The 12,774-nt window shown below is 48.2% G+C and overlaps 1 protein-coding gene and 1 pseudogene across 2 annotated transcripts in view; one reads left to right on the top strand and one right to left on the bottom strand.

Moving 5' to 3' along the window:
- The window catches only part of JPT2 (Jupiter microtubule associated homolog 2), a 37,830-nt gene that overhangs the window by 20,385 nt on the left and 4,671 nt on the right, over positions 1-12,774 (bottom strand). The gene's annotated exons all lie outside the window — the stretch shown is intronic.
- Positions 4,644-9,534, top strand: LOC147010145 (uncharacterized; annotated as a pseudogene).

Genomic DNA, 12,774 nt, shown 5'->3' with positions numbered 1-12,774 from the left:
GTACCCACGCGGAGGGTAGACCGGGCGATCGCACCTCGCCGCAGGTCGACTTCGGACACGGGCCATAGCGACCCGTTCCGTACTATCAGAATAACCGAGCGGTGTTATCGTCGACCTCGACGGTTCGATTAATTATCGGGCGTACTCAGCCCACTACCAACCCTTTACGTGAAGCAAGATGGGGATTCAATGGGGGAAAAGACGAAGCGAAGCGGGAGAACAGTTCAACAATAAAGCACATTTATTCGCGGCACACGGGAAGCACACAAATACAATTCCACCAAAAGCACACAGAAAAGAAAACACAATTCCATTTACACAAAAAGCAAACATAAAAGTGAAAACACAGTGCAGAGCTAATACCGACTACCGAGCACACGGCAACACTTATACAATTCTACTTCACAGACGGCGCCGACAACACATACCCAAAACCAAGGAAAAGAAATACCCTCAAGAATGAGGTAGGCCTGAGGCCGAGACCTGGTCGGGCCTACCCGTCTGGTGATGAGACGCGGAGCGGCGATGGCCCCGCAACCCGCGGGCCTCGTGGACAGTGCCTGGCAGGCGGTGGGAACGGGGCCCCCTTGGTCGCACTATCTCAGCGCGGGGGGAAACAGGAGGGGGGTTGCTGATGCTCGGGGCATAGAGGATCTTTATTATGTGCGCGACGAGCGTCTCCACCTCGGCCAGGTCGCGCTGCCGGCCTCCCAGGGGTGCAGCTCCCTGCACGACGCGAGCACCCCTCGTCCGCCCTCGCCGCCTCTCCACAGCTCGTCCCCTCCGTTCCGACTTCAACGCACACGACGAGCAGCTCCACCGCCCGCGAAGTCTTGACTCTCTGTTCCCACTCCTTCGCCTCGTTCCGACCTTTACTACTCCGTTCTGCTGACTCTTTCTCGTTCCCGTTCTGCTGACTCTCTCGTTCCTCTTGCGACTCCTTCGTTCCGACTTTTACGACTCCTTTGACTGACGAACACCGTCCTTTTATCCCCCCGTAACTTCGCCTTTGACCCCCTCCCTTTGACCTTTCAACTCGCTCCCCATTGGCCCGAGAAAAAGTGGGCGTGAAGGCTTTTTGATCCACAAATTTGCATATATCGATCGCCCTGGGGGCGGGGCCAATTCGCCCCTCGCTCACCGATTGGACGGCAAAAAGTGGGCGTGTGTCGTTTTGGATCCGTTTTTGAAGCAGAAAATCCGTGATTTTGTACACGCTGTTCAACGTGCGCCCTACACGAGTCCAGCATCGGTGCCCATGAGTGGCGCGAGATGACGGTGATGCGATGGTGGCGAGTTGCGACGGTAAAGGTCATGGCGGTTGTGGTGAAGCGGCGTTGTGGTTGGTGGTTGATGTTGTGGTTGTGATCATGGCGGTTGGTCCAAAATAAAGATAGTAAAAGAAAAACGGCTATCCTGAAGAGTCGCAGCACGTATAAATGACATGTATTCCCACTAGACAACGGGTTTGGGCCTAACTACACATGCACTTACCGAGATACCTCACCTAAGGGACCTGAATGGTGGTTTGCGAATCTGGTAACCACAACAATATCAAACCTTGAAAAGGCACATACTCAGGTCCCCAGCAATATACCTGGCAAGTTTCAATTAGATCGGACCAGTGGTTGTCGAGAAACAGCAGTCACAGACAGACAGACACACAGAGATTGCTGGAATTATAGATATATGCCTTTTAATGGATGTCATAATGTCACTGAGGTCACCGAGATGATATGGTAAAATGTATTACGGTCTGATAAAGTGTTCGAGTCACAGAAGATTGATGCACAGGTCTCTCCCTTGTATAAAACAAAATGGAGGTACGAGTTTGTTGGTTAAGTCTCGAGGGATTAAATGGAATGAAAGAAGAATTCAGTACAGGAGGAGCCAAGAGCAGTGCAACATTAGAACAGTGTGACATGAGAGAGATGGGAGAGCGGTGTGACATGAGAGAGATGGGAGAGCGGTGTGACATGAGAGAGACGGGAGAGAGATAGGAGAGGAGTGTGACATGAGGGAGATAGGAGAGGGGTGTGACATGAGAAAGATGAGAGGGGTGTGACATGAGAGACGGGAGAGCGGTGTGACAGGAGACGAGAGAGCGGTGTGACATGAGGAAGATAGGAAAGGGGTGTGACATAAGGGAGATAGGAGAGGGGTGTGACATGAGAGAGACGGGAGAGCGGTGTGACGAGAGAGAGAGAGAGCGAGAGAGCGAGAGAGCGAGAGAGCGAGAGAGCGAGAGAGCGAGAGAGCGAGAGAGCGAGAGAGCGAGAGAGCGAGAGAGCGAGAGAGCGAGAGAGCGAGAGAGCGAGAGAGCGAGAGAGCGAGAGAGCGAGAGAGCGAGAGAGCGAGAGAGCGAGAGAGCGAGAGAGCGAGAGAGCGAGAGAGCGAGAGAGCGAGAGAGCGAGAGAGCGAGAGAGCGAGAGAGCGAGAGAGAGAGAGAGAGAGAGAGAGAGAGAGAGAGAGAGAGAGAGAGAGAGAGAGAGAGAGAGGTTTGACATGAGAGAGACGAGAGAGAGCGGTGTGACATGAGAGGGACGAGAGAGCGGTGTGGCATGAGAGGGACGAGAGAGCGGTGTGACATGAGAGGGACGAGAGAGCGGTGTGACATGAGAGGGACGAGAGAGCGGTGTGACATGAGAGAGAGACGAGAGAGGGGTGTGACATGAGAGAGACGAGAGAGGGGTGTGACATGAGAGAGAGAGAGCGGTGCGACATGAGAGAGAGAGAGAGCAGTGCGACATGAGAGAGAGCAGTGTGACATGAGAGAGACGGGAGAGGGATGTGACAGGAGAGGGACGAGAGAGCGGTGACAGAAGACAGATGAGAGAGGGGTGTGACATGAGAAAGACGGGCCAACACTGCATTATCAATTGAGATATTTTGACTGATCACCATTGTCATTATTATATTATATAAATGCCTATCTAGTTATAATACAAGGTAGGCATTTTTACCTGTCGCTTCACTGAGTGAAATGAAACATTTTGAAAATTTCGAATTATTCACACTCACATTTCAACCTCACCATCATGTTATTTAAAGTTCCTCTAAAAAGCGGGCCCGCCCCGAACACGTGTTTTCTCTCACGGTTGAATTATTGTGGTAAAATGTGCTGATCGTGACATGTGTCCCTCGCTCGATGGCGGACTGGCACGGAGGAATACACAACCCCGCATTTCTGTCTCACCACACAGCCCCACGCTGCCCTCCATTGCAGCTCATTGCTCTTTCGATGTCGTGCCGCATGGACTGTTATCGCGTGATATCACGTGATTTCGTTTGACATCACATGATTTACAGTGCCTTCAGAAAGGATTCACACCCCTCGACCTTTTCATATTTTGTTGTGTTGCAGCCTGAATTTAAAATGGATTAAATTTTATTGTTTGTCACTGATCTACACAAAATACCCCAAAATGACAAAGTGAAAACACGTTTTGAGAAATTTTTACAAATTAATTAAAAATGAAAAATCACTCATGGAGTAAGCCTGGTGTTGGCTTAGTGGTTAGGGTGGCTGATAGTGCAGTAGATAATAGAAAAATCGTGCAAATTATGATACAAGCATCAAATTTGGCATTTCTGTTCTGCAGGGCTTTCTGATCAAATATGCCCAATTGGCCATTTGAAAATCCAAGATGGCTGCCATTTTTCAAGATGGCCGCCAAGTTAGCCTCCCGAAGTTGACTTTTTGCTTAGAAGTATTTGTAGTTGTCCGATTTGCATGATCTAAGTGTGGATTCCTATGTTTTCAAGCCTGCTGGAGTGGATTTTCCTGTTTTTAAAAGCCCCTGACGCACACTTTTTCCTATTTTGCACATTTGTTTATGATTTTCATACGTTTGCATGACTTGACATGTTTGTAGTAGTAGCTACTTATGCATGGGGTGTAGGGGTGTAGTGTAAGAGGTAGTACCTTTGTTTCAGCAGTCAGCCACATCCCTTGGATGGACGACTGGCACTGGTCCTCATCACTGGCTCAACTCTCATCTATGGCTCCAAGAAGTTGCTAGTGCACGGCATCGGCCACACCCTGGTAAACCGCGTTGGCTCGCGGGCTAAACTAGATGAGGGTAGCACACAGAAGGTCTCTGCGTGTGATGGAGTACATCTAGCTCCAAATTTTCGAAGTGCACGAAGTTGATGAAACAGATGTGCTGATTCAATCCAGGCCACTTACCAGTCCTTTAATCAACATTTCCAGTTCATCGCCAAGTAAGAATTTCTTGAAGGAGTGATTGTCGGGCACTACCAAGGCACATTGGTGACATCACTGCTGTGAAACTCAGCATGGGGTTCAGTGTCAGCTAAGTAGGAATTGTATGTTGGCATCATTGTTGGCATCATACTGCAACAACTTACTAGTGTCCCAAATGTTGCCTAATCAACCCCGTATCAGTTAGGCAGCCGCACCTGAATCGACAGGATGTGCCAGCGCGGGAGAGCCGAGCCAAGGATAATGGGGTTTTAGTTATCTGGATGGTGTACAGATCGCACGGGACTTATGACACTGGATGAACGATCGGACTAGGTGTAGGGCAGATGCATAAACCTAGTTGTATCCCATATAGGAAAGTGTCCATTATACATGTACAGGGTGGTAAAAGGATAAACCCTCAACCCTGAACGTCATACTGGCCATGGACGCGAGTTCTACTGGTAAATCATGGAACACTGTCTGGACCAAGTGTTGCCTATGTCAGGAGGTTAAGAAAGAAGATCTAAAGTCCCCCCAGGCCAATCCTGCCAAAAGAGGAGATGATGGGTATATGAACTTGGCAAGGAATATTCCTCTGTTTCACTCACTCAATGCACTACCAATCAAGCTAGACCCTGCAAGACTTGACGAAGGTGGTGGGATAGAGGACACCTTGAGACAAAACAAGGCACGATATCATGAGAGTTGCAGGCTTCTATTTAACAACACAAAGTTACACAGAGCTGAAAAAAGATCAATCCCTGCAGGTGCTAGTGATGAGGGCAGTAGAAGTAAGATCCCACGAAAGGTCCAAGAAGCTAAAACACAAGAATGTTTTCTTTGCGAAACCCAAGGGGGTGAGCTTAGAGAAGCAATGACAATGAAATTGAATAAGAGAATAAACAAATGTGCAAAAACACTCAGTGATAGAAAACTCCTTGCCAAACTGAGTGTAGGAGATGTAGCACAAGAACTGAAATTTCACCCTGCCTGCTTGGTGGCACTGTATAACCGAGAATGAGACTACCCGAAGGCGCAGGAGCAAAGGAAAGCACAGGAGCACTGGAAGGAAGCATATCCAATTGCTTTCTCCGAACTGGTCACCTGCATTAGTGAGATGAAAACTGCCAGTGATAGTACAGATCCACCCATTTTCAGGCTTGGTGATATGACCATGCTTTACAAGCAGAGGCTGGAGCAGCTTGGTGTTGAATCGCCTGATGTTCATCCTACTCGACTTAAGGACCAGCTGCTTTTTCACATCCCCAAGCTGCAAGCTCATCGCCAAGGACGAGATGTTCTGCTGGCTTTTGAGAATGATGTAGGCTCAATCCTCACACAAGCATCCAAGTACAGTGAAGCGATCCATCTAGCGCAGTGGTTTTCAATAGTGCTCAAACTGTTCAATGAGCGACCAAAGGTGACGTGCTATCTCCCCAGAAAGACTGTCGAGCTCAGTATCATCGTACTGGCAGGTCGTTAGATGCTCCACCAGATGGGGGAAAAGGCTGAAGCGCTTAACAGCTGCTTTGTCTGCCAGTAATTTTAGAGTCGCCAGAAATCCGCTCATTTTGTAGTGAAAAATCATGAGGTTGGCATCTTTGCCTTGGAGGGAGCGGTTGAGGACATTGAGATGTTCAGAGATGTCAATGAGATAGCACAGTTCTGACAGCCAAGAGTCCGACTCAAGCAACGCTACCCATGCCGTTTTCCCTTGTGTGCGTAGGAACTCCTTCAGTTCATCTTTGAGCTCGTAAACGTGCAGAAGAAGGTTTCCTCGAGATAACCATCTGACTTGAGTGTAGAAAAGTAAATTCTTATGGTTGGCATCCATCTCCTGGCAGAATAGCCTGAATAACCTAGTGTTGAGGGCGCTCGATTTGATGTGATTCACCATTTTTACGACTTCTGAGAGCACGCTCTGCAAGGTTTCTGGCAAAGTACGAGAGGCGAGCGCTTCTCGGTGAATCATGCAGTGTACCATGGAGGTCTGAGGAGCCACCTCAAGCAACTTAGCCTTGAATCCAGAACGCACTCCTAACATTGCTGGCGCGCCGTCTGTTGTAGAACCGAGCAACTTTCCGAAGTCCAGATCATGGTCACGATAAAACTGCTCTACTTCCCCAAAAATGTCCTCGCCTTTGGTGGTGACCTCCAATGGTTTGATGAGCAGAGGCTCATCGACAAAGTTATCAGCCTTGATGAAGCGGACCCAGACGATGAGTTGCGTGTACGATGCGATATCAGTGGACTCGTCCAACTGTATGGTGTGCCACGGCAATTCCTTGATCTTCTGTACGACCTGAGCCGTTACGTCCAGACTCATCTATCCATAATTCCAGCAATCTGTGTGTGTGTCTGTGTGTCTGTGTGTCTGTGTCACCGCTGTTTCTCGACAACCACTGGTCCGATCTAATTGAAACTTGCCAGATATATTGCCGGGGACCTGAGGATGTGCCTTTTCAAGGTGTGATATTAATTGGACAAGTGCTTCCCAAGTTATGGCCATTTATTTACCAACCAATGACAAGACACGTTGCTGCGTGGGTGTGGCCGATGGGGGAAGGGAACCTCAGCCGTGTTCCCCATTACGGGTGACAACGTACGGACTTCCGGAGAGTGATGACTTCGTGTATTCTAATAATTTCTCGATTTCTTATGCGCATTAATAGATAAACACAATGCCCCAAGTTATGATGGTTTTCATATTAGACGGTGCATAAATTTCGGTAACATCAGAGTGAGCTGGTATGCTCCGAAGCAGGAAGTAAATTTTTTTTCTCTTCTATTCGTGTTTTTCCTTGCGATGACATTGCGAAAAGGCAAAATACGTTGGCGCTAATTGAATAATTGGCCATTAAAACTAAATTGCGAATAATCGTGACTGCGATATGCGAACTTCCGGGCCATGCACGTACGGGCACGCCAGAGTGATGGAACGGCCTGTGTGGTTGTTGTTTCTTGGTCGCGGTTTGAATATTTTTTTATGTTTTTTTTTTTTAACGGGCACGTACTAGTATCTTCAATTCTGCGTTGGATGGTATTGTCAGAGAGGGGTATAACTGCCAGTTTCTTCGCCGCTTCCTCCCCAATACCATGTCATTTGCACATGGCAGCACGAGTTCTTCCGCAATGGAGTGAGGCTTTTTTGTCTTGGCAACATGGAGCGACACTCAATACGAGGCCTCTAATGCCCGAGAATTGGTCTGATGGCATGTACCCTCTGTCAAGACGCGTATTCTTGAGTGCAAGAAGTTTCCTCTCAAAGAACACTCTCGCCTTATCCTGATAAGGCGCATGTTTTGTAGTCAAATGCCTCTGCAACTTATTTTGTTTCATAGACTCCGTAGAAAGCACTTCGAAACAAATCACACACTGAGGCCTCTGTGCCCCACTTTTAATCCACCATGTAGTAAAATCAAAGGTCCATAAATTTATCCTGGTAAGAACGGTCTCGAGATTTGCTGGTGGCCGGTGCTGCCATCACAAATAAGGTCTCGAGTCGTACGTGAATAGACGTTAATGATAGAGTCAGAGTCTGAGTCTGAGAGGCCGTGGATCAAACCACTAATTTCCCACCAAAATGAACCGCCCTTCAGCGAGCCCGCGCATCGGCTGGATCCCATTCCAAGCGTCATGTTGCGCCGGTTCCCATACTTTGAACGAACCGTTTATATGACATCCCGTAAAAGTGAACACCGATCGAAAATAGACAATTTTTTTTCGCTGCAAGCGGACGTCCGCGACCCTACGAAATTTGCTCGGCGACCCCACTTGAGGTCGCGCCCCCGGGTTTGAAAAACCAAGATCTCGCGAAAGCTGCTGGGATAATAAGACGAGACATGCTCCATCAAAAGTCGCATTTCAGCAGCACATTTCACGACACAGACCTAGAACAGGCTGTACCACCATCATTTCTGAAATTTGTATGCATGGTCGAACATGGCGCAGACATCAAGTCCCAACTCCAGCATGGAGCATCGAAATCTGACCTTTCTATATCTCAGCTCCTGCAGTACAACTGCTTTGCCAAGTACAAGGAAGGAACGGATGTCCACAGGCATTCCAAGGACCGTGAGACACCTTTTGCAGTCTACGTTGGCCTGTTTGTGTTTGCCAACACGAGGAAGAGACAACTCATTGACATGCTCCATGAGAATGGGCTCAGCATATCATACGACAGAGTCCTAGAAGTCTCAGCCCAGTTAGGAGAAGCAGTTGTTGCATGGTATGTGGAAGATGGAGTCTTCTTTCCCCCAATCTTGAGAAAGCAGTTGTTCACAACTGCAGCAGTGGACAACATAGATTATAATCTGACTGCGACCAAAGCTCAAACATCCTTCCATGGCACAAGCGTGTCCATTTTCCAATATCCAAGCACTGAAAATGCTGGCGATGAACGTGAGCTGCTCATACTGGAGTCAGAAATGAAGGTGAAGAAAGTTCCAGAGCTTCCAGAAGCATTCACCAATGTTCGACCAGCATACATTACAAAAAATCCCAATCCTCCTCCAGTAGCAAGCCAGTCCTTACCAGCACCCGAGTCAATCTGGTCACACTTGAAAGAAGAATATTCTTGGTTGGAGGAAGTGTTCCTCACTGAGGATGTGGATAATGCAGTCTGCATCACATGGTCAGCCCACCATGAAACACAGAAAAGGAGCCATCCATTTGAAGTGAGCATTTCAGCACTGATGCCTTTGTTGCGAGACCAGGCTCAGTCTGTTGCAATGATCAAGCATGTCATGGAGAAGGTCTGTGATACAGTGGCTTTCCTGAACCCAGGACAGACACCTGTCATTGCTGCTGACCAACCGTTGTATGCTCTGGCAAAACAAATCCAATGGAAGTGGCCCGAATATGGAGAGGACAAGTTCGTTATCATGTTTGGTGGACTTCATATAGAAATGGCTGCACTGAGATCGATAGGAACACTACTACATGACAGTGGCTGGACCAGTTCCATTGTGGAAGCAGAGGTTGCCTCATCTGGTACAGCAGAGTCTTTCCTGTCTGCATCCAGTGTCACCAGGACAAGACAAGCACACCAGATCACTGCATGCAGCTTGTACAAACTGATGAAGGAAGCATACCATGACTACTGCTCTGAAGAGTCTAACAGATCAGATCTAACCTTTGAAGATTGGTGTGAACAACGGAGGCAAGAGAGTCCACAGTTCCAGTTCTGGAGTCTGGTGCTGAACATGGAGCTCACAATATTCACCCTGATCCGCTCATTCAGAGAAGGAGACTTCAACCTGTACTGTGAAGCACTTTCAGAACTGGCGTCTTACTTCTTTGTGAATAACAATGTCAACCATGCGTGATGGATCCCAGTTCACCTCAGAGATATGATGTCGCTTGAGCAACAACATCCAGATGTGGCCAGGGAGTTTCACAAAGGGAACTTCGTTATCCACAAGTCTAGAAGAGAATTCTCTGCCCTGGCAATCGACCAAGCCCATGACAAAAAAATGCAGTCATCAAAGGTGACGGAGGAGCAATTGGGTTGACAGAAGACCCGGCAGCACTTCGTAGGTGGATGGTCGCTGGACCCAAAGTGAGTCGTCCAGTAGCTGGATACGAGGCCATGTCTGGTATGAAAGATGCAACCAACAACAGCAGACACCATGAGCAGACACTGAGTGCCCAGAAATCTTTCTTTGAAAAGGTGAAAGCACTCTCTGCAGTAATGCAGGAGATGGGCAACCCATTCCAAGAAGAATCAGCCGACTTACTGGTACAAGACATGAAGAACATTGCAGACCCAACTCTAGCCGAAATGGTAGCTACACATCACCAGCGGGGTAAAGAGCAGTTCCATTCATTCATGGAGGGGCTACAGAATGAAGGTGAATGTCCTTTCTATCATCCAATCAAGAAAAACATTGTTTCTTTCTTCAAACAAGAGCAAGCTGGGGGAAGTTCTAAGGAGAAAGTCCTGAAAGACGACTGTCAGCTGTTCTCACGACTGTTCATCTCATGCCAGAACAGGCAGTGTGGCTTGCAAGAATTCTTCAAGCATGAGAATCAGTCACACCCTGCATCTCTCAGTGACAGCGGCAAGCTTCATACATGTCAGAAGTCACAGCTGGCTGAAATTCTTGAAGCGTAAGTGAACATCCGAGACAGAGAACTAAGGGGAGATGCAGTCATCATCGATGGCTCAGCACTTATCAATGCCCTACCTCCACGCACTTCAAAGATATTTGATGACTATGCTAAAGAAGACATCATCCTAAAGGTGGAATCCTATGGTGCCAGGTACGAGAGGGTGGACGTAGTGTTTGATCTGTACAAGAAGTCAAGTCTGAAGTCCGAGGCAAGGTCGAAAAGGGGGCAAGGAATCAGAAGAAGAGTGACAGGAACCAGTAAGACCCCAAGTAACTGGAGAAGCTTTCTTCGAGATGACAGCAACAAGACTGAGCTGTTTCACTTCCTTGCGGAAAAGATGTGTGAAGCACAGATGACAAGCACAGTCATTGTCACAAAAGGAGAAGATGCCATTAGCAACACAAGGAAGTCACTGGATGCTGTGTCTCCATGTTGTCATGAAGAAGCTGACACTCGAATATTTGTACACGCCAGGGATGCAACGACAGATGGTAGCAAGTCCATTATCATTAAGGCTAATGACACGGACGTACTAGTCACAGCAATATCTGTACTGCCATCCTTACAGGAACTAGGTCTTGAGAACATGTGGATTGCCTTTGGCCAAGGAGCCAAGGTGCGATGGATTCCAGTCCATGAGGTAGTTTCTGCAATAGGGCCTGAGAAAGCTTGAGGGATCCCATACTTCCATGCGTTCACTGGATGTGACGTCGTGTCTGCCTTCCGCGGTGAAGGGAAGAAAACTGTGTTGCAGACTTGGAACGTCTTTGATGATGTTTCTTAAACTTTCACCAATCTCAGCCAGCATCCAACATTGATTCGTGATCTTGACCTGCAGAGGCTAGAGAGATTCGTTGGCCTCATGTATGACAGATCAAGTGCAGCCACTGGTGTGGACGGAGCAAGACTGGATCTCTTTGCCCGCAAGCAGAGGCCGTAAAACTCAATTCCACCAACACAGGCAGCCCTCAGAGAACATACAAAGCGTGCGGCCTATCAGGCTGGGATCATCTGGGGCCAGGCAACCATCTCCAGTCCAGACACGAGCAGTCCCGCTGAATGGGGATGGATACAGAAAGGAGAGACGTGGCAGATATGTTGGACAACACTACCCCCTATTGCAGCCAGCTGTCAGGAACTGACCAAGTGTTCCTGTAACAAAGGTTGCAACCGGAGATGCAAGTGCTCTCAGTCAGGGCTCCCCTGCACAGCACTCTGCAGCTGCATACAGTAGCAGCTGGAGGAACATTCGCATGGTATGCATAACTTTGAACATTTACGAGCCAGGGCCCGGTTGCGGAAAGGTCTGAGCTTCATATGACAATCATTAAAGTGGTGCAAAATCAGAAAAAGTGTGTGTCAAGGGGCTTTAAAAACAGGAAAATCCACTCCAGCAGGCTTGAAAACATAGGTATCCACACCTAGATCATGCAAATCGGACAACTACAAATACTTCTAAGCAAAAAGTCAACTTCGGGAGGCTAACGTGGCGGCCATCTTGAAAAATGGCCGCCATCTTTGATTTTCAAATGGCCAATCAGGCAGATTTGATGAGAATCCCCTGGAGAACAAATGTGCCAAATTTGATGCTTTTATCATCATTTGCACGATTCTTCTCAAAAATTGCTGTTATCTGCCCCACTATGACTTGGGATCCTAGGGTCCTGAGTTTGAGCCCTGTTGGCTGCTGAATTAATACCAGGTGGGGTTTACTCAGCCTGTCATCCTTCCGAGGTCGGCAAAATGAGTACCAGTGTACTGGTAATAGGGACACTGCATCAGCAGCACAGCTGTGTCCCTAACCAATGATGCAACCAGCAGCCATAAGGCTGCACTCAAAAGAAATAAAGACTCATGGAGTGACACTTGGTGAAACAGAATGACACTCAGTGGAGCGCATACCTCCGCCAGGCTGAACAGTTTATAAATACCTCTGCCAGGCTAAACACCCACACGGACCCGTGTTTATAAAAGGTCCGTGCGGGTCCCATGGTAGTAAAAGGTCCGTGTGGGTCCCGTGGTTTCAAAGGTCCGTATGGGTCCCGTGGTTATAAAAGGTCCGTATAGGTCCCATGGTAGTAAAAGGTCCGTATGGGTCCCATGGTAGTAAAAGATCCATGTGGGTCCCGTGGTTATAAAAGGTCCGTGTGGGTCCCGTGGTTATAAAAGGTCCGTGTGGGTCCCGTGGTTATAAAAGGTCCGCATGTGTCCCATGGTAGTAAAAGGTCCGTGTGTGTCCCGTGGTTATAAAAGCTCCTTATGGGTCCCGTGGTTATAAAAGGTCCGTGCGGGTCCCATGGTAGTAAAAGGTCCGTATGGGTCCCGTGGTTATAAAAGGTCTGTATAGGTCCCGTGGTTATAAAAGGTCCGTATGGGTCCCGTGGTTATAAAAGGTCCGTGTGGGTCCCATGGTAGTAAAAGGTCCATATGGGTCCCATGGTTATAAAAGGTCC

Source organism: Eptatretus burgeri, chromosome 17, assembly GCF_056783735.1.
Source record: "Eptatretus burgeri isolate ZD-2024b chromosome 17, Ebu_testis_v1, whole genome shotgun sequence".
Classification (NCBI taxonomy): Eukaryota; Metazoa; Chordata; class Myxini; order Myxiniformes; family Myxinidae; genus Eptatretus; species Eptatretus burgeri.
The sequence above is the reverse complement of the archived record's forward strand: the minus strand, read 5'-3'. Positions and strand labels throughout refer to the sequence as shown.